Below are 21,460 nucleotides of genomic sequence, written 5' to 3'. Positions count from 1 at the left end.
ACTCCTGGTCTGAAAACAACTCCATTTTAAAATTCTCAGCCTAATTTTAAAATCATTCCCTTCCCCCTCTTCTCAGGAACTTGCTATCATCCCCCAGTATTGCAGCACTCCAATTTTTGCACTTCTCCAATTCGGACTCCTTGCATATTCTCAAGTTTCCTCACACTCTCATAGGCAGCTATGCCTACAGCTGTCTCAAATAGTGAATGCCAAATTCTCACCACCCCTCTACTTTAAAAGCATCCTTAAAAAGCCATCTCAACTGAAGCTTTGGGGCATTAACTTAATACATCACCCTACATGGCTTAGTAACAAGTTTTGACAACATTCCTTGTGATAGTTGAGATAGAAGTAGACAAAGCCATTCCTGATAAAGGGCTTTTGCCCGAAACGTCGATGTTCCTGCTCCTTGGATGCTGCCTGACCTGCTGTGCTTTGCCAGTACCACTCTAATCTAGACACCGAGATAGAACTGCAAGCTATAACAAATTTTGTTGAGGATTTGAGGGCTGGCAATCTCTTTCGACTCTGTTGTCATGCAGTCACCCCAGAGAGGAGACATTTTCAAAGGATCAACTTTAACAGGCTATACCAACCAATAACAGATTTAAAAAAAAAATGCTTCATAATAGATTCTTAGTTTAAAATAATGTAAACCATCATCTTTTACTATACAGTTCACATTAGCCTCCACTACCTTATTCTATGATGTGGAGATGCCAGTGTTGGACTGGGGTGGACAAAGTTAGAAGTGACATGACACCAGCTTATAGTCCAACAGGTGTATTTGCAATCTCAAGCTTTCGGAGTGCTGCTCATTTGTCAGGTGTTACCTGGTAAAGGAGTAGCGCTCAGAAAGCTTGGCGATTTCAAATGAACCTGGTGGACTATAGTGAGACTTCTAACTTTAGCTCTTAAGTCAGACTGTACCCAAAACTGTGGAAAGTTCCTTGCCCCTTGCTCGCCCACAGCTTGCACATCACTGTGACCCATTTCCAAAAATATTTCCCATAGCTGTTCTACCTCACCAATACTACAACTCATCCATGTCAATGTTAGCTACAGATCTACTTCTCCAACACTACCCTCCATTATTTCCAAGGGCTTCAATCCATGCAACAACTTGTACTTACAGAGTCTGCAATTTGGTAACAAAGAAATAAGAACAAAGGATGGCAATGGGATCGGCCAAATTTATAACAAATGGAGAAGTGCTATGGAGAGTGAACAAACAAGGTCTTCTGAACATAATTAGGAAAAGGGGAGGTCTAATCCCAAGTGAAAACATATTTGGAACAGACAATAGAGAGAAGACGTAAAGGGAAAAAAAAAAGAATATTCACACTGTATGGTTGAACATTAAGGAAAGTTTTGGAAAGTTCAAAGATCTTCTTGGGGGCTAACAGCAGCTAAAGCTCCAATTTCAATCCATAGTTCATCTGCAGCATCTTGGCTGATGTCAGCTGGGGAAGGAGGTAGTGGTGTATGGAGTTACAAATGACCTTAATGCCCTGATTTCAGGGAGGGTTGGTAGAGTAGAATGTGCTAAAGCTCCCAGTCACAATCAGCCAGTAATTCCCAGTCAAAGCACATGATCAAATTATTTGGTTGGGCTGCAATACATAGTTAAACAGCTTGCCAACCAGAAATGTCACCTGGGTTAGGTGTCAGAGGAAATGGGCACTTCTGGAACAGTGTCTTCAGAAATGGAAGAAACTTAAGACAAGAAAATCATGCCACCTGTTGAAATAGCTCAAACTGCTCCGTCCAATTTCATGCAAAGAAATCCCACAGGAAACCAGCGACTTACAAGATACTACGTGTGCATCTCAGCAACCATATCAAGTTACTGCATCCGATTAAGAAAATATTTATAAAGATAATTTCAAATTTTATCACTACTGCTAAATAGTTCCTTCCTGAGATACAAACTATTATTTGGTATTTTACTATGCAAATATCTGAACAAAAAGTCAGAGTAGAAAGTGCATAGGTTAATGCTTACTTTTTTTAAAAAATATTTCAGTAGATATTCTAGCTGTTCAAAACAGTGATTTCCATTAGTATGCCCTTTCTGGTGAAGGGAGAATAACTGCACATCAATATGAGGCAAAATTAAGTGATGGCTTTTCAAAAGGCTTTGGAGGTCAGATAGCATATTTGCAAAATGAACCATTTTACATTACAACCTGAACAACTAATTTCAGAAGCTTTTCATGACCATACTTGCCAATTATTTCCTTCTATTCCCACAAGTGTGCATTCTGTTAAAGAGATCACACCCAAGAAATGGATACACCCACTGTAATGCTTGCCATCTTTGTCCAGAGGGTCTGAGTCATAAATTCCACAAGTAACAGCTTATTGGTACTTTAACAAATGTTGTCATGTGGACAGAATGCCATCACCCTGCCCTCAGCTTATTCAACAGTCAGTTCAAAGCTGACTGGGAGCAGGAGTCCTGGATGAGATTCTATTCACTGGTTTGTGGACATTGAACCAAACTGGAGCACTACTGCTACGCTAGGAGAGAATGGCTAATTGATTATTTATTTTATATAGACCTGTGCATCTGTTGAACAGTAGATCATTCAGCCCCTCAATTCTGTCACTGTGCCCATGACCTGATTGAAATGTACCTAAAACCCATCCTGCATCTTTGTTCCATTCTCAATAGTCATACCTGAAACAATTAACAGATGTCTATCGGCCCCAGTCTTGAGTTATGCTTATTCTTCTTTCATAAGAATATGGACCTAACTTGCTACGCCAGCATTTATTGTTCACTACAGCGCCCTGGAAGTTGGTGGGGAGCTGCCTTCTTGAAATGCTGCAGTCTTTAGGCTGTAGGTACACCAGTGCTTTTAGAGAAGCTATCCCAGGATCTTGACTCTCTCAGCAAACACAAAATAGCTCAAGTCAGGATGGTCCAAAGTGTGGAAGGCAACTTCCAGGTACTGCTGCTCATGTCCTTTTAGGGTAACTGTTCCAGCATCCACAGATTTTACTTGTGGGGGTAAGGTAGAGGAGAATGCTAGATACAGAGGCAAAAAAATACTGTGGATGTTGGAAATCTGAAACAAAGAACACTGGATAAACTCAGGTTTGACAGCATCTGTGGTGACAGGAACAGAGCAAACTGAGGTACTGATGAGTCAGATATGGTAACTCTGTTCCTCTCACCACAGGTGGTGAGTTTCTTCCAGTGTTACGCTGGTGTTAGGTTTCTAACATGCTTTGCAATTAAATGCTGTTAAAAAAATGCAGACAGACAATGTTGGAGGGAAAGTGGCACCATTTTAAAAAAGGTCTACCTTTTTCCTCAAGCCACCACATATACTAACTGGCTCCCTGATCCCCCAAACTTCATCCAAACAAAGCACACAGTACAAAAATGGCCTGGAATTTGCCCCAATTATTCTAAATGGGTAGCTACACATCACTGCCCATATTCTTCAGATGGTGCAGAATGTTATATTTGTAACATAGCTGAACGTGTACAAAAGGGATTAAAAAGCAAAATTAAAACTCATTTCCTCTTCAATTCCTAAAAGCAGCAACTGTGTTCCAGAGTGTTATTTCACAGGTTGGCACTATTACCTGGCCCAAGATGTTGACAGAAGCCTTGACAATAGAACATTTGCTCTTTTGGTTGTGATGTCTGGCACTATCAGCTCCTTGCTCAATACTGGCAGAGTAGATTAGATTCCCTACAGTCTGGAAACAGGCCCTTTGGCCCAACCAGTCCACACTGACCCTCCGAACAGTAACCCACCCAGACCCAACTAATGCACATATCACTATGGGCAATTTAGCAAGGCCAATTCACCCACTCGACACATCTTTGGACTGAGAGAAGAAACTGAAGCACCCGGAGGAAACCCAGGCAGACACGGGGAGAATGTGTCTGTGTGGAGTTTGCAGTGTCACCCGAGGCTGGAATTGAACCTGGGACCCTGGTGCTGTGAAGCAGCCGTGCTAACCACTGAGCCACTGTGTGCCCTAGAGAGTGAGTTGCTGGGAAAGCACAGCAGGTCAGGCAGTGTCCGAAGCAGAAGAATTGAAGCCCTTCATCAGGGATGACCATACAGAGAACACCTCGGACACCCGCATCCACCAAGCCTACCGCCCCATGACTGAATACTTCAACAACCCCTCCCTCCCCCCCAGTCAAGGGCATGCAGGCCTCAACCCATCACCACCTACCACTTTCTCAGCTACCTTCCCCCAATCCCACTCCTCTCCCATTTATCTCTCAGCCCGTCCACAATTCTCATTCCCGATGAAGGGCTTATGCCCGAAACATAGATTCCCCTGCTGCTCGGATGCTGCCTGACCTGCTGTGCTTCCCCAGCAACACACTACTCTGATCCCCAACACTTGCAGTCCTCATTTCCTCCATGTCGATGATCAGGAAATTTTACTGATTATTGCCTCCCAGATGAACCAACTGTGGTGGTTCTAACATTACTTACTAGGCACCAGTTAACTTAGATCAGGAGCCATAGTTGGGAAAATCTGTTTGCATGATCAGTGGCTTGCTAGGAACAGCTGCTACCATCATCAGGGAGGCACTGAAACCTACCATTAAACTGCAAATTTTGCAGTGAGGAAATGCTTCTCTCCAACTACACCATAGAAATGGAAGATTAATTATTATGATTGCTATTGAAAAGCCAAGTGGTAACTACTTTGTAGTAAGTAAAAGGGATTATGAATGTAAAGTGCTGGATTTTTTAAACCAGACACACAAAGCAGTGACTGAGAAGCAAATTTATTTTCTGAAATAAAATAACCAATTACCCAGAGATTATAATGGATGCCACTGAGCTATTAGAACCTGGTCTAGCAATTCAGATAATCTATATATAGAATGGCTACCTGTGAGAATTACAGGCTGTAAGCTGATCAAACAGCTTCGATGACTGTACCACGAGAACAGTGCTAAGTCAGTAGATACTGATAGTTTGAAAAATCACAATTACCCTAAGCTATCAGCTTGCAACATGCAATTTCAATGTTATGGCATATTTATTTTGCATTAAGAGCCCATGCCAGTCAGCATTTTAGGAATGCACACGCACCCACAAACTGCTAGAAAGCTCAATGCTCTAGCTGTGACATGACAGTCACGTGTGGATCAATCTCATTCATGAAGACGCATGAATTCATGCGCATCAGTAGGTTGAACCAAGAGAGCCCATATTTGAACAGAATCTGCAAATCCAGGGCAAACATTGCAATTTTCATCAGTACCCAGAGTGGGGAGTACAGAGGGTTCTGAAATGAGTAAACAAGAAGAATTTGTTCTATTGGTAGACACATCAATAACCAGTGGAGACTGAATAAAGGAGCATTTAACGCAATGTTGTATTTGACTATTACAGGAAGTCCCTTTACAAATTCCATAAATACATACATTGAGGAAAATTACTGGCAAAGAGCCAGACAGGGATTTTTTTAATTTTAAAAAAGTTATGCAGCCCAGTTATGATCTAGAATGCAGTATTTGGAAGGCTGTTGGAAATCGATTCAGCAGTAACCTTGGAAGACTTGAGTTAATATTTAGAGAGAAAATTGCACGGAAACAGAAAGAGTGTGTAATTAGATAGCTGCTTCAAACACTGGGCAAAACACAAAGGGCTAAATGGCTTCCCTCTGTACTACAGGATTTTGTGGTATTCAGGTGGAGGAATTTAATTCTATTGCATCTTACTACTATGTAGTTTGAAGTCCCTAAAACTATGTGGGGATGCTGGGTGAAATGGCCATCAGTTAAACCGCCTGGTGACTAAACAAAATGGTGGACCGAGAGCAGCATAGATCTTGCAGCTGCTTCAGAGTTGCAGGCTTTCGTTTGGATAGCTTCTGGGTATTATAGATTTAAAAAGTGCAAGATTTGTACTAAAAAAAAATTAAGAACTTTAGTCCAAAAACATCAATGGAGTTCTAGTTTGAATACCAGGCCCCTAGGAATTCCCCCACACGTCTTTGCATCCATCCTGGGACAGGCCAAACATGGTCCCAGTTGAACTGATGGCCCTCTTCATCTGTTTATGATACTAGTAATAGCTGGTCATGTCTTTTAATGGCTAGTTGGTGCTCATGTATCCTGGCGGCTAACTTCCTGCCTGTTTGCCCAAAACAATGTTGTTGCAGTCCTTGCTGGGTGTTTTGTATATGACATTCGTTCTGCTGGCTGTGGGTACAAGGTCCTTCAAATTCATTAGTAGAGTTAGTACAGTAGTTGTTTTGTGGGTTATCATGATGCCAAAGGGACCAGGGTAGTCTGATGGTTACCTTGGAAATGTCTTTGATGTATGATAGGGTGACTAGAGTCTCTAGCCATATTATGTCTTCCTGTTTAGGTCTGTTGTGCTGGAATCAGTAGGCTGAGCTTATTGGGTAACTTATTCCAGAATACATTGTATAGGTGTTTCTCTTCGTAGCTCCCGGGTACTGCAGCGTGTTGTGGCTGGTTTAAATAGTATCCTGATGCAGCTCCATTTGTGGGTGCTGGAATGGTTGCTTCTATGGTTGAGTATCTGGTCAGTGTATGTGACTTTCCTGGAAATGCTGGTCTGCAGTTGTCCATTGGCTTTTCATTCTACTGTGACGCGCAAGAGGAGTTTATTATTCTCTTCTTCAGTAAATTTGGTGAGGATGTTGTTTGTGTTTGCGGGTTTCTTCTGGTTTGTCACATTTTACGATGACAAAAGTGTCACCCACATATTGGACTCAAAGTTTAGGCAAGATCATGGGAAGGACTGTTTGTTCTAAGTCCTGGCATTGGTGATCCCAAAGGCATCCTATTGATTTGTATGTACATCTTATTGTTGAAGGTGGAATAGGTTGAAGGGCACAGGTTCAGTAGTTTGCTGTCCTTGCTGATCGAGTGGTGTTGTCAGGTGTTTGTATCCCTGGTTTGTCCAGCAGTGAGTCCAGTGTGTCTTTGGCTAGGGTGATGTTGATAGATATTATGAATAGGGCTGTCACAAAGGGAACCATGACCTTGTCGTCCTCTATCTTGATGCCTTTGATGTTAAGGAATTCCTGGGTAGACTGGATGGAATGGATTGAGACTTTAACCAGGTGTTTTAGTGCTTGTTGCAGTTCCTTTGCTAGTCTATGCCAGGAAGAGAGACAATGGGTCTGTGGGGTGCCCCATGTTTGCCCACACCCAGTAGAATGAACGCAATATACAAAATACCCTGTAAGAACTGCAACAAACATTACATTGGGTAAACTAGCAGGAATGTAGCCACCAAAAGACACGATCACTATCACTCGTATCCATACACAGACAAAAAGGAGCACCAGTTTGACTGGGACACAGCATCCATCCTGGGACAGGCCAAAGGCATGCACAGGAATTCCTAAAGGTCTGGCATTTAAATCACAACAAACAAAGATTTGGACCCCATTTACCAACCTCAGGAACAGAACCAGAATGGATACCACCCACCATACGCCAAGACAAACAGCACACGGGACAGAACACCAACACTTCACTGGAGCCTCAATGACGTTATGTAGTGAGGTGACGAAGCATCAGAGAACAAACCGCAAGCTGATCCACAACCTGAGCTGCAAACCTTCTCCTACATCTCATTATTTTACGTAAAAGCTTGTGGCAAGCCCTGGAGAAAGATTTATGTTAATCCAGAGATTGAAAGTGGACAGTTGGAAGACTTGAGGAGGTGGCAACTTTGTTTCAGCTAAGTGCTCTATTTTAAACATATGCTCATATGTTGAATTTTTAAAAATCTTTTGCATGATTAACATTAAAATCTGTAGACAAGGAAGGGTAGTTTATTTTAAAAAGATGCTATTGAGCTTCTTTTTCGGCTTATTGTCACTGAGGGCATTCAAGAGACACCGATGACTAGTACATTTAGAGAAGGGATTACACAGCAGGATCAGTTAGATAGATGGGTGACTGTCAGGAAAGTCAAAAAAAGTCTCCTGTGACTATTCCCCTCAAGCAGATATTCCATTTTGGGTACTTTTGAAGGGCTCGTCTCAAATGAAAATAGAAGAGGCAGTTAGATCTTGGGCACTAAGAAAAGTCTCGTATTAATGGGGTTTGTCAAGATTTAAAATTGTTATAGGGGACTCTTCATTCAGGGGTAGAGGCAGGAGGATTCAACAGCAGTGTGAATCTAGACAGTATGCTGCTTTCCTGGTGCTAGTGTTAAGGACATCTCAAAGCATTTGACGCACATCAAGTGAGGGAGAGATGTCGCTGGTGTGTGCTTGTGCGTAGAAGTGGGTGGCAGCGTTAGGTGGAAGGCTAAAAAAACCAACCTCTAAAGTAGTAATCTGTGGTTTAACTCCCAGTTGAAAATGTGTTGCTGGAAAAGCGCAGGTCAGGGAGCATCCAAGGAACAGGAGAATCGACGTTTCGGGCATAAGCCCTTCTTCAGTGCCAAGTTCCAATGAGGGAAGGGATAAAAGGATAGGCCAGATAATGGCTAAAGAGGTGATGCAATGTACAGGGATTCAGATTTTGGATCATCTCTGGGGGAGAAAAGACATGTTCAAAAGGTATGGGTTTCACCTAAGCTGGAAAGTGACTAATATCCAGGCTGGGAGATTTACTAGTTGTATTGCAGGAGCCTTTAAACTATTGCAGGGGGCTGGGGGTTCTGAAGCAGGAAAGAGCAACTTAGTTAGAAAAGACAGACAAGAACCAGAGAACAAAGTAACTGAAGAATTAAATTGCATTTATTTCAATGCAAGGGGTCTTACTAGGAAGCCTGATATATTCAGGGCATATATCGGAACATGGGACTGGGACGTCATAGCTATCACAGAAACTTGACTGAGGGAAGGACAAGACTAGCAGGTCAAGGTTTTAGATGTTATTGGCAGGAAGGGTCTGCTTCCATGCTGTACATTTCTATGACAGAAGGAAACGGGGGGGGGGGAGGAGGAATGTGGCATTTTTGATTACGGAAAACATCACTGTAATTAGAGGACATTTCTGAGGGATCATTCAGTGAAAATATGGGTTGAAGTTAGAAATAAGAAAGGGATGAGCACTTTGGCAGGATTGTAATAGAGGCCCCCCAATAGTTAGAGTGAAATGGAGCAGCAAATATGGAGAGAAATCTTAGGTATAAGAATAATAAAGGTTGTCCTAGTGGGGGATTTTAATTTTCCAAACATGGACTTACACAGCCAGAGTGTTGAGTTTAGATGGTGAAGAATTTGTTAAAAAAAGTGTTCAAGAAAACTTTCTATGTACATGTTCCTTCTAGAAAAGGAGCAAAACTTGACCTTCTCTTGGGAAATAAGGCAGGGCAAGTGCCTGAGGTGTCAGTGGGGGAACACTTTGGGACTAGTGATCATAATTCTAGCTTTAAAATAGTCATGTAAAAGGATAAGCCTTCCATAAAAGTTGAAGTTGTTAATTTGAGTAAGGAAATGTTAATGGCATGAGACAAGCTCTTTCAAAAATTGATTGGAGTGGCCTGTTCGCAGGTGAAGGGATGACTGACAAGTGGGTCAAGATGTGTGGTAACGAGCATTCAGAGGCATTATGTCCCTGCTAGAGTGAAAGGTAAGACTGGTAAGGCTAGGGAGCAATTGATAAATAAGAATAGAGCTTTAGTCAAGAATATGCAAGTCAGAGCAGAACTTACACACTTAACGATAAGGTCCTAGAGAGTGTCTAATCTAATCTAAAGAGACCTTGGAGTGCAGGTTCATAGCTCCTTGAAAATGGAGTCACAGATAGATAGGATAGTGAAGGCGGTGTTTGGTATGTTTTTCTTTAACGGTCAGAGCATTGAGTACAGGAGTTGGGAGGTCACGTTGCAGCTGCACAGGACATTGATTCGGCCACTGTTGGAATATTGTGTGCAATTCTGGTCTCCTTCCTATCAAAAGGATGTTGTGACATTTGAAAGAGTTCAGAAAAGATTTACAAGGATGTTGTCAGGGTTGGAGGATTTGAGCTATAGGGTGACGCAGAATACTCAGTGGTTGTTTTCCCCAAGTGGAGGCTGAGGGGTAACCTTATAGAACTTTATAAAATCATGAGGGGCATGGATAGGGTAAATAGACAAGGTATTTTCCCTGGGGTGGGAGACTCCAGGACTAGAGAACACAAGTTTGGGATCAGAGGGGGAGATATAAGAGAGACCTCAGGGGCAACTCTTTCCCGCAGAGGGTTATGCATGTATGGAATGAGCTGCCAGAGGAAGTGGAGGAGTCTGGCACGATTACAGCATTTAAAAGGCATCTGGATGGGTATATGAATAGGAAGGGTTGAGGGATATGGGCCAAGTGCTGGCAAATGGCACTAGATTAATTTAAGAAATCTGGTCAGCATGGATGAGTTGGATGTGAGGGTCTGTACATCTGACTAATAAAGAATCATCATTAGAGATAGATAACTGGGATCGAATGAATCTCTTGAGTATAAAGACTACAGGGGCATTCTTAAGAGAGAAATCAGGAAGACAAAGACAGGATACGAGATGGTCTTGGCTGATGAGATTAAGGATACTCCAAATAGATTCCACAAGTACATTAAGAACAAAATAGCAAAGAGAGAGTCAGGCATCTTAAAGATCAACGAGATAATCTTTGTTGAACCTCAGGAGAACAAAGACAGTTAAATGAATATTTTGTGTCAGTTTTAACTGTGGAGAAAGAAATGGAGACCAGAGAACTCAAATAATTATTTATGTTATGAAAACAATTCATTACTGAACAGCAAGTGCTGGAGGTCTTAGAAATCAAAAAAGTGGATAAACCTCCAGGACCTGATCAAGTGCATCCCAGGACATTGTGGGAAGTTGGGAAACAAATGCAGGACTCAGAGCAGAAATATTTCTATCATCCACAACTGCTGGCAAGGTGCCTGAGGTGGCTAAGGTTGTGTCTATATTTAAGAAACGCTGCAAGGAGAAACCTAGGAATTTATTCCTGAGAGTCAGACGTTGGTGGTGGGTAAATTGTTAGCAATTCGGAAATTTAATATTTACATGCAATTTGGAGAAGCAAGGAATGATGAGGGATAATCAACATGATTTTGAGAGAGAACTAGTGTCTCAAACTTGGAGTGTTTTAAGGAAGTAACCAATAAGATTGAGGGCAGAATAGTAGATGGTACTTAGTTGAATTAGTAAAGCCTCTAAGGTTCTGCATGGTAAACTAATTGGTAAAGTTAGATCACATGGAATTTAGGGAGAGTTCACCAATTGGATACAAAATTGGCTTTGAAGTAGGACAGTGTGGTTAGTGGTGGAGGGTTGTTTTTTGAGCTGGAAACATGTGACCAATGGTGTTCCACAAAGATCAGTACTAGCTCCACTTTTATATAATGATTGCGAGTATACAGGAGGTATACGGTTAGTAAATTTACAGATGACATTAAAATTAATGGTATAGCAAACAGTGAGGTTATCTAAGATTACAAAGGGATCTTGACCAAGTGGATCAATGGGCTGAAGAATGGTCGGCAGAGTATATTTTGGATAAATGTGAAGTATTGCTTATTGGCAAGACAAACAAGGCAGAACTTATACAATTAATAGTAAGACCCTGGGCAGCATTGTAGAACAGAGACCCGTAGGGGTTCAGGTGCATAGTTCCTGGAAATTTGCAGTACAGATAGACAAAGTTGTTAAAAATGCATTTAGCAAGTTTGCCTACACCGCTTTGGCTACTGAGACGGAGTTGGGACATCATGTTCATGTTGTACAGGACACTAGGGAGATATCTTTTGGAAAACTGTGCAGAATGTTATTAAATTGGAGATGATTCAGAAAGAAAGATTTACCAGGATATTGCCAGGAATAGAAGTTGAATTATTAAAATATGCTGGATAGACTGGGAACCTGTTCACAGGAGAATAGGAGATTGAGGATTGACAGAGGTTTATAAATTCATGAGGGGTGTGGATAAGGTGAATAGCAAAGGCCTTTTTCCTAGGGTGTGGAGTCCAAATTTAAGGGTCAGATTTTAAGGAGAGGAGAAAGATTTAAAAAGGATATGAGGAGCAACTTTTCTTACCCCCAACTGTGCACACAAAATGTGGAATGAACTGCCAGAGGAAGTGGATGCAGGTACAGTTCCTACATTTAAGAGACATTTGGATAAGTACATGGATAGGAAAGCTTTGGAAGGATAATGGGCCCAACACAGGTAGGTGGGACTTGTTTGGTTTGGAAAGATGGTTGGCATGGTTTAGATGGACCTAAGGGTCGATTTCCATGCTGTATGACTATGACTCTTACAATGACCATAAATGGCCTCCACTAAGTCCTCACAAACCTAGCTTAATAAAGGTTAGCCTCATTTCCCCAGTTCAACCTTAAATGCATTTTGTATATCTCAGCCTTGCCAAATCAAAAATACTTAAAGATAGAAAAAACTACAGATGCTGGAATCCAAGGTAGACAAACAGGAGACTGCAAGAACACAGCAAGCCAGGCAGCATCATGAGGTGGAGATGTCAATGTTTCAGGGTCAATGTTTCAGGTGTAACCTTTCTTCAGTCCTGAAGGGTCACACCCCAAACACTGTTCTCCACCTCCTAATGCTGCCTGGCTTGCTGTGCTCTTCCAGCCTGTCTATAAGAAAAATGGATCCATAGTGATCATTGATATTCCCTTTAAGTTGATTGCGATTCCTCCAACTGTCTCAGCACAAATTTCACCATATTTGCTCCTTTTGATACCAGATGTTTTCTTTGTATGAGCAATGATACAAATATAAAAAGCTATAATATGTAGGAGCACGAGTGAAGTGAAGTTTTCAGTACAATAGTGGCTGCACAGAAATAGGCAGACAATGCTTGGTGTGAGCTCCTATGTTATTTCACTGGTTTGATACAATATTGTTTTAATTACACTGCTGTGAAAAACATACACTGCAAGAATCCAAATATGAACACTATCTCCCTCCTAGATTTTGTTTTGTGTTCTGCCTGCATGACAATTCCACCCCAAAGTTACATCAATTTTGAAATCTATAATATAGCCAAAACATTTTATAACACCTGCCTATTTTATTTTAATATTCACCCAATTATCTAGCTATCCCATCAGTAGCTAGATCAGAGACAAAGGAAGGCCCAGTTTTCAATCCCACATCAAGTTAATCATCACTATTACAAGAAACTTGAAGTGTGCTGAGGTTAGAGAATTCAACCTCCCCAGACACCAGACAAGTGCTGATGTCAGTGGTATAGAAGTGGGCTCAACGTAATGATTCAACAGAATCCGATCATGGCAGCTCTCGAGCTGATGAGGAAAAGCACAGAAGCCCATGAAAATGTTCCAGAAAAGGGAAAAGATTGGAGGAAAATTAGTGAGACATCTAGACCACTTCTTATCACAGGCCTCACAGATTTAAAGTAATTGTACAGAGTTTCTTGATGTAATCCCAGGTGGTTTATCCTCTTGCCCATTTTGGGCATGGGCAAACATACCAACGGATGTAGAGATGTTGCCACTTGCGACCAAGAGCAAAGCTAGGAACAATAAATACAAAATAATGAGCTATGTCAATAGGGAATCAGGAGATACTTCTTTAATCACAAAATATAAATGTGGGACTTACTAACATGTCCAGGAGTTGAGGTAAACTGCACGAAAGCCGTAAAAGAGAAAACTAAATGCATGCCGGAAGAAAGGAATAAACAATACACTAATGGGGAAGAGAGATGGTGGGTTGGAATGGAAAGTGGTTCATTTGGAGTATAGCACCAATATTGAGCAGCTGGGCTGAATGATCCAAGTTTAAGTATGCAACTGTGGGGGGAGAGTAAAGGGGTTTATGAACCTACGTCTCAGGACCGTGTCCCTCCAGCATAATAAACAAAGGCAGAGGGAATTGCATTAATAAAATTTTTTAGAAATTCACAGCATCGTTGCTGGGAGTCATGACAATATGGATCAATGGCTGCAGGTTGCCACATCCTCAGATTGAGGCCAATCTCCAAAGCCAAGGCTGCAGAACAGACAGTACCTCAGAATTGGGAGGCTGCACAACCAAGAACTGTGCAACAAGCATTCTGCCCACGACCCAATGGATAAAGACACTGCCCTGACTGGAGCTCAGTCATTCAGACCATTCTTTCCCTGATCTGTGTACAGTTATCAGCTGTGGGGTGGGAAGCATGCCACACAATAGGCCAGGCTGGAAGGGAGAGAAGGTTCGTGCACCTGACCAGCAGCCACAGCTGGAAAGTGGGCACGTGGACAGACAAGTGCGGGATCATTTCCAGTTGAAAGGCTTTTCACTGTCACGAGTTGCCACCACACACATACTGCCTTGCCATTGGAAGTTATCCAGCTCAGACTCAACACAGGAGAGGAAGACTGGAACAGACCAACATGAATTCCTGTTTCAAATACATTGAACAGTTGCAAAATCAAGAGAGATGGATGAGCTCCAAAGCTAACTGATCAGAGTTAATATAAAAAAAGATTATAGCTATGCAGTGGTTTTGTACATTGCTCAGGTTATGAAACCAGTCTAGATTGATTGGGATGTCAAGATGTTAATCACCTGAAGGTCAAAAGTAATAGAGCATTTGGAACGGTTTCTGTCCACCCCTCAGGTGCATTACTCCACAAATCACGAACCAGAGACAAAGCATGGCCATTACAGAAATTGGCCAAATGGGGAAAAAAGGTCAAGGAGATTGGAAGATACAATCATACAAATTAGGAGTAGAGGACCTTTCAGCTCCTCAAACATGCTCCTTCATTCAGTAATATCATGGCTACTTTATTGCTTTAAATGCTTCATTCTATCTTTCCACAGCATATACAGTACCTGGCCTTTAACTCCAGGGAGAGCAGAGACAATTCCATCTGTCCCAATTTTTGATAGATTCCCATTAGCGTTGGGGCATTAAACAGCATACCTAATTCCAACCTCTAAGGGGGCATCACATCATCAGCATGAAGGACAATGTCCAAGTCCACTGTGTCACTCGAAATATTTCTTCCCCGACACTGATCAACATATAGATCAGATTGCCAGCTGGAGCAGTGCAAAGCAAACTCTGAAATAATGTATTAACAATTGGTTACAGCTTTCTAAAATCATTTGCAGGCTGTCAGTCAAATATTTCTGTACTAACCCCTTGGAAAAGTAATTAGATTGGATTTTCTATTCTTTCACCTCTGCCCTGTAACCATTGTTTTCAAATATCTCTTATTTTACCAAGCATTTAGATCTACTACTTCTGTTTACTTCATCACTGGTTCACGCAAAGTGTTGTCCTCATCAGCACTTTCAGTCTTGGAAGTATGGTGCCCAGAATTGATCAACACTAGTATAGGGTTCATAAAGATTAGCATTGCTTTCTTGCATTTATTTATAAAGCCAATGCTGCAACATTTTTCTGTGAAGAAATGAACAGCATTGCTAACTTACCCTAAGACTTAGTATATGAATGCTCAAATCTTGTTTCCATACTTTCTTCAGATGGGGACATCATTTATTCACCCATCCCTAATTGCCCTTGAACTGAGTGGCTTGCTGGGCCATTTCAGATGGCAGTTAAGTGTCAATCACGTTGCCGCAGGTCTGAAATCACAGACCAAATAAGTGAAAGGAATCATCTTTCCATAACTGAAGAACAGCAGTGAACCAGACGTGTTTAAAAGAATGACAATTACATGGTCAATATTGCTAGTTTTCAATTTCTGAATTTATAAATAGGGCTTACATTCCACCAGCAGAATTTGAATCACTGTTCCTAGCACATTAACCTGGGTTATTTGTTCAGTGGCATCACTATACCATTTCTCCCCTTCATTCCTGTACGCCTTGTAAACTGTTAATTTACAAAGCCTCCCATTTTCAGTCCACATGCCTCATTTCACCACACTAAATTTAATCGTCATAGGTCTACCCATTTCTATGAGGAGAAAGTGAGGTCTGCAGATGCTGGAGATCAGAGATGGAAATGTGTTGCTGGAAAAGCGCAGGTCAGGCAGCATCTAGGGGACAGGAGAATCGACGTTTCGGGCATTAGCCCTTCTTCAGGAATGTTTCCTCATTCCTGAAGAAGGGCTAATGCCCGAAACGTCGATTCTCCTGTTCCCTAGATGCTGCCTGACCTGCTGCGCTTTTCCAGCAACACATTTCCATCTCTACCCATTTCTATGTCTACTCAATGGGGTCCTTTGGGACGAAAGCAAGATCAAATGTGCCAGGCAACCTTCCTCATCGATGTTTCTGCAAGGTAATCGATCAGTTGTCACTTGCTCGCAAAAAAAGGAACATGTAGAGTTGAGGAAGAAGCTGAAAAAATATTTCTTGGTGGCAGGATGCACTGCATTCAGCTCCCTGAAACACATGGTTTCAAATCCCCAATGATACTACCATCTGTAGATGGGTGCCCTATCCATCCTGCAGATGGACTCTAAAACATGGTAACCTGGAGTGGTAATTGCCAATTCCTTTCAAGGAAAGTTATAAAAAGGAGCAGAAAAGGGCACGACTATAGCAATGCACCAACCCTAGACAATCTCTATTGTAGATTAAGGCTAATAGTGTTAAGGAAAAGTGACTGCATCTGAAAAAAATATAACTGCACTCAACCCAGCTGTGCTGGGCGTCTGTTTTCTTGACATATAACCCAAGCTGAAAGCAGCCAAATAAGGAGCCCTACAGGCTGGAGGCAATACTGCAAGGTTTGGGGGTGGGGTGTGGGGCTGTGGTGGCGCCTCGCTGGCGATGCAGCATGGGAATTGTAGTCCACCCCACCATCAGTGCTGTGGGGATGGGGGCGTGGCATGAACTACAGGTCCCAGAATGCAGAGCAGGGCTGGCCAGCAGCAAGCATGCGCACTGAGCCCGGTGGAGGCGGCCGCCCGCCCGCAGCGCAGGCGCAATCGCGCATCCTCCTCCCTATTGCTCAACATTAAATGTCCCTGAGCCCCATCCCCCTTCCCTCCCCTCCACCCCTCTCTCTCTCTCAAATTCCATTTAAATCCAAACCGGACTGGGAGGGGACGGTGGGGAAAAGAGAGGGGCAAAACGAAATAAAAACCTTCAGAACCTTTCAGGCACTTTTCCCCCCCCCAACCAGTTAAAAATGAGAGAAAACAACATTTTGTGTTCAGCAAAATCTTTCCAACTTTAATGAAAGGTCCAACCCAAGGACTTTAACCTTTCGAAATCCCCTTAAACCTAACCTAAATCCAACACCGTTTGATTAAATTATTTGTTCAGTGCTGGGGGTAACCTCTAAAGTCACCTCTAAATGCGATGAAGGGGGTAAACAACAACGATTTCCCCCGCGACTTTTAAGAGAATTTAATCCTTTTTTTTTGCCTCCCCACCAAAAAAAAAATACCCCGACTTGGCTTTGAAATTACTGACTGAACACGTCAACAATCGTCCCAAATACTGCATGCATATTTTGAAATTCTTTTTTAAAAAAAAAGTGGGGAGCCTCACCACGTATGTTTTTTTAAAAAAATCTCTAACCCGCTGATTAAAAAAAAACAACAATTGGATTTAGAAAACCCTCACATAGGGACATTTTTTTGGTAAAATTAAACAGAAAAATAACACGACCCTTCTTTCCACCAACCCCCCCCCCCAAAAAAAAATAACTTAAGGTCATCAAATAAACCTCACAGAGACCAGCTGAGATCATTTTTAAAAGGGTGCTCTCATCAATAGGATGTTTCGAAGGGAAAAAGGGGTGGGCAAGATTAAAAAAAAATAACAACTTTACATTTTAACCTCAGCATTTTCTTACCCTCCCCGTCTCCTTCACGTACGAATATTATTTCCAGTTTAAAAGGCCTGCTTTCTTTAAGACCCATCGACAGAAATTGAAATAATTAAACTACTCTGCCATAAAATTAACAATAGTGGGAGCCCCCAAGAATGTAAAAGGGATAAATTCCCAGCTTCACCCCCCCCCCCCCCCAACATATAAAGGGGCCATTTAATATTTTTCTGGGGGGGAGGTAAGAAAGGGGCGCAATTTGATTGAATCAAGGTTTTTATTGTTAATTAAAATATTTTATTTTAAAGATGGAGAAGGCTTACTTGCCGCTGTGGGATTCGAACCCGGGTCCTGCTGCTGCTGGTGGTACCGCCGCCGCCTGTCAGCCCCGAGCAGCCTCTGCCCAAACTTTCGCCCCTTGCTCCCTGGCGCACTTATATCAGCTCACCCACCGTGAACAGCCCCTCCGACAACCCTCTGGAACTACTTCAGCCTTCCGTTCCTGTCCGGGGTCTACTTTCCCTCGAAAAAAACGTGGGGCGGAAGGATGGCACGTACGACGGCAGGGAGAGGGGGTGCAGCGCCGCGACGTGACCCCGCCCCCACCCCGGTCCTAAAAATAAACGCGGCGTGCTAGCAACTCGGCTCTGATTGGTCGGGCGCCAGCCAATGGGCAAACGCGTCGCTGACGTCACTGTCCGTCAAGGAGAGGGAGGGTAAAGGACGCTTCTGTATTCATATATCGCCTTTCCCATCCTTTACTTCCCTGAAAAGTTTCGGTGTTTCCCAGATCCCGAAGAAACACCAAAGTCAGCTGAATTTAAATGATAAATATCTACATCATTTGGGTGGCATGGTGGTTAGCACTGCTACCTCACAGCACTAGAGACCTGAGTTCAATTCCAGCCTGAGGCAATGGTCTGTGTGGAGTTTGCACATATTCCCAGGTCTGCCTCGGTTTCCTCGCATAGTGCAAAGAGGTGCAGGTCACGTGGATTGGCCAAGCTAAATTGCCTAAAGTGTCAGGTGCATTAGTCAGAGGGGAATGGGTCTGGGTGGGTTATTCTTCAGAGGGTTGGTGTGGACTGGTTGGGCCAAATGGCCTGTTTCCACACTATTGGGAATCTAATCATTAAGTTGCTTTACAAAATGAATTGCTTCTTTCATATTTTCACGATATCCCAAACTAACCTAACTTTATGTAGCAACTTTCACATCCTCATGCCTCCCTAAACTGATTTGCATCTATATATTATCTTTTGTATCCTCAAGATGCCCCAAACTAACTTAAATATATTATCTTTAACATTCTCAGATGTCCCGAACAGATGTAAATTTATGTAATAATATTTACATCCGAAGGGCTCCCTAAATTGAATTGCGCCTATATATTATCTATTGTATCCTTACGCTGTCAATAGTGCCTTATGTTATAGTAACTTTTATGTCCTCAAGATTCCACAGAACAACATGCATCTATATTTTTTTTTATATTCTCAGGAAGTGACTTGCATTTTCACGTCATCTTATTGAATGGTAGAGCAGATCGGAAGGCTGAATGACCTATTGTTACTCCTAATCCCTATCTTTCACATCTTCCTGATACCTAAATCTGACTTGTGTTGATATGTCAATTTTTGTATTCTTAGGAGGTCCGGAAGTGACTTGTACTTTTATATCACATTTCATATTCTCTGGATGTCCCAGTTGAGGTACCATGAATTAGCAGCTTTTTCGTCCTGAGGACATCCCAATACAACATTAATTGTAAAGCATCTTTTTCATCCTCAGCCACTATATGGTGTCATAGGGTATTAGAGTCATACAGCATGGAAACAGACCCTTGAGTCCAAATAGTCCACACCAAACATATTCTCAAACTAAACTTGTCCCACCTGCTTGTGCTTGGCCCACATCCCTCCAAACATTTCTCATTCATGAACTTATCCAAATGTCTTTTAAGTTTAGTAACTGTACCTGCATCCTACATCCTCCGGTAGTTCATTTCCACACACGCACCATTCTCTACATAAAAAGTTGCCCCTCATGTCCTTTTTAAATCTTTCTCCTCTCACCTTAAAAATATACCCCTTAGTTTAAACTCTCCCATCTTGGGTCAAAGACCCTCATCATGAGAGCCATAGACCTTATCTATGTCCCTCATGATTTTATAAACATCAGTAAGGTTACCCCTCAACCTCCTACACTCCAGTGAAAAACATCCCAGCCTGTCCAGCATCTCCTTATAACTCAAACCCTCCATTCACGGCAACACCCTGTTCGAACTTTTCTGAACCCTCTCCAGCTTACTAATAGCCTGCTTGATTCAATGATGTCTGTCTGTGGTCATGCAAGTTTATCAATCATTTTGTGTACAACAAGCTCCCATAAACAGTAAAGATGTTTTCCATGATCCAGTTGGGACTGGAATCTTGGGGGGATCCACAAAGGTAACCTTGCTTTTGTTTTTGGTAAGACACTGACTTCCTTGATGGTGGTTAACTCTGTGTTAAGCAGCACCTGATTTCGCTCAGGAGCCCCATTCTGGCATAGCACTCTCTCCTACAATTGCTACAGAGGAGACAATGAGCTGAGAAGGTGCTCGATTCAGTGGCTTCTGTTTACTCTGGGCCCTGTTTTCATCCAGAGTTGAGAGTGTGGTGCTGGAAACGCAGAGCAGGTCAGGCAGCATCTGAAGAGCAGGAGAATCGATTTTTCGGGCATAAGCCCTTCATCAGGAATGAGATTTTCCATGATCCAGTTGGGACTGGAATGCTTGGATGTGATCCACAAAGGTACCACAAACCTCTTTTCATCCAAGTGAGCTTTTCTAATGTTTCTCCAAACAGTCAGCCTTCAGAGTCATGGCTATCAGCCATTATCTTCCAATTGTCAGTGACAACATACAACATCTTAATTTTGAATTTGAAGGATGCAAATTCACTGTCCGGAACATCTTCAGTTGTCCAGTCTTCATTGATGTGATGAATGTGATCAAGCCAAAACAGATACCATCCACTTAACAACGTGTGTGTTGCTGCTGATGAGATGAATGTGCTCCAGTACTGGTAAGTTGGTGACCTTGTTCTGCCAAAAGATGCCACAATTATATCTGAAACAATCAAGTAGCATCCACACTGTCACATCCTCTTGGCATCTTTTACGTTTCATAAACAACACCCATCATTCCTGTAAACTCAAACAGAAACCGTCCCTTGAATGATAATCCTTCATCCCAAGTGTCAGTCGGTTGAACCTTGTCTGAACTGCCTCAAATGAATTTGAGTCCTTTTTTTCAATAAGGAGGTTAAGATTGTGCATAGTAGGGTTTAGATCAGAGTGGTGCTGGAAAAGCACAGCAGGTCAGGCAGCATCCGAGGAGCAAGAAAATTGATGTTTCAGGCAAAAACCCTTCATCAGGAATAGAGGCAGGAAGCCTCCAGGGTAGAGAGATAAATGGGGGGGGGGGGGGGGGGGGGGGGGGGGCTGGAGAGAAGGTAGCAAAGAGTACAATAGGTGAATGAGGGTGGGGATGGAGGTGATAGGTCAGAGAGGAGGGTGGGGGAAGGTAGCAAAGAGTATAATAGGTGTACATAGTACTCCAGAGTACTCAAAGATGGTAGCTTGAACTTCAGTCTATCCACTGTCATGTAACTTTACCAACTATTTTGTGCACAGCAAGCTCTCGTACATTGGGGAGATGATGGGCCAATGGTATTATTGCTGGACTATTATATCTAT

At 42.4% G+C, this 21,460-nt stretch overlaps 1 protein-coding gene across 4 annotated transcripts in view; it reads right to left on the bottom strand.

Annotated features, from left to right (window-relative positions):
* LOC122542291 (protein Tob2-like) overlaps positions 1 to 18,169 on the bottom strand; it is a 33,396-nt gene extending 15,227 nt beyond the window's left edge. For 2 of the 4 annotated variants that reach the window (XR_006309771.2, XM_043679885.2), the window contains exon 1: positions 18,043 to 18,169. The gene's annotated coding sequence lies outside the window, so the exon portion shown is untranslated. Of the gene's footprint in view, positions 1 to 14,799; positions 14,844 to 14,890; positions 14,910 to 18,042 lie in introns of those variants that run through there. The other 2 variants (XM_087978354.1, XM_043679886.2) reach the window with 2 other exon arrangements.
* Between the last annotated feature and the right edge of the window lie 3,291 nt (positions 18,170 to 21,460).

The sequence above is a fragment of the Chiloscyllium plagiosum genome, unplaced genomic scaffold, assembly GCF_037043375.1.
Source record: "Chiloscyllium plagiosum isolate Xiang-an unplaced genomic scaffold, Cpla_swu_hap1 HiC_scaffold_33, whole genome shotgun sequence".
NCBI lineage: Eukaryota > Metazoa > Chordata > Chondrichthyes > Orectolobiformes > Hemiscylliidae > Chiloscyllium > Chiloscyllium plagiosum.
Note: the sequence above shows the minus strand (reverse complement) of the source record. Positions and strands in the feature narration are given on the sequence as shown.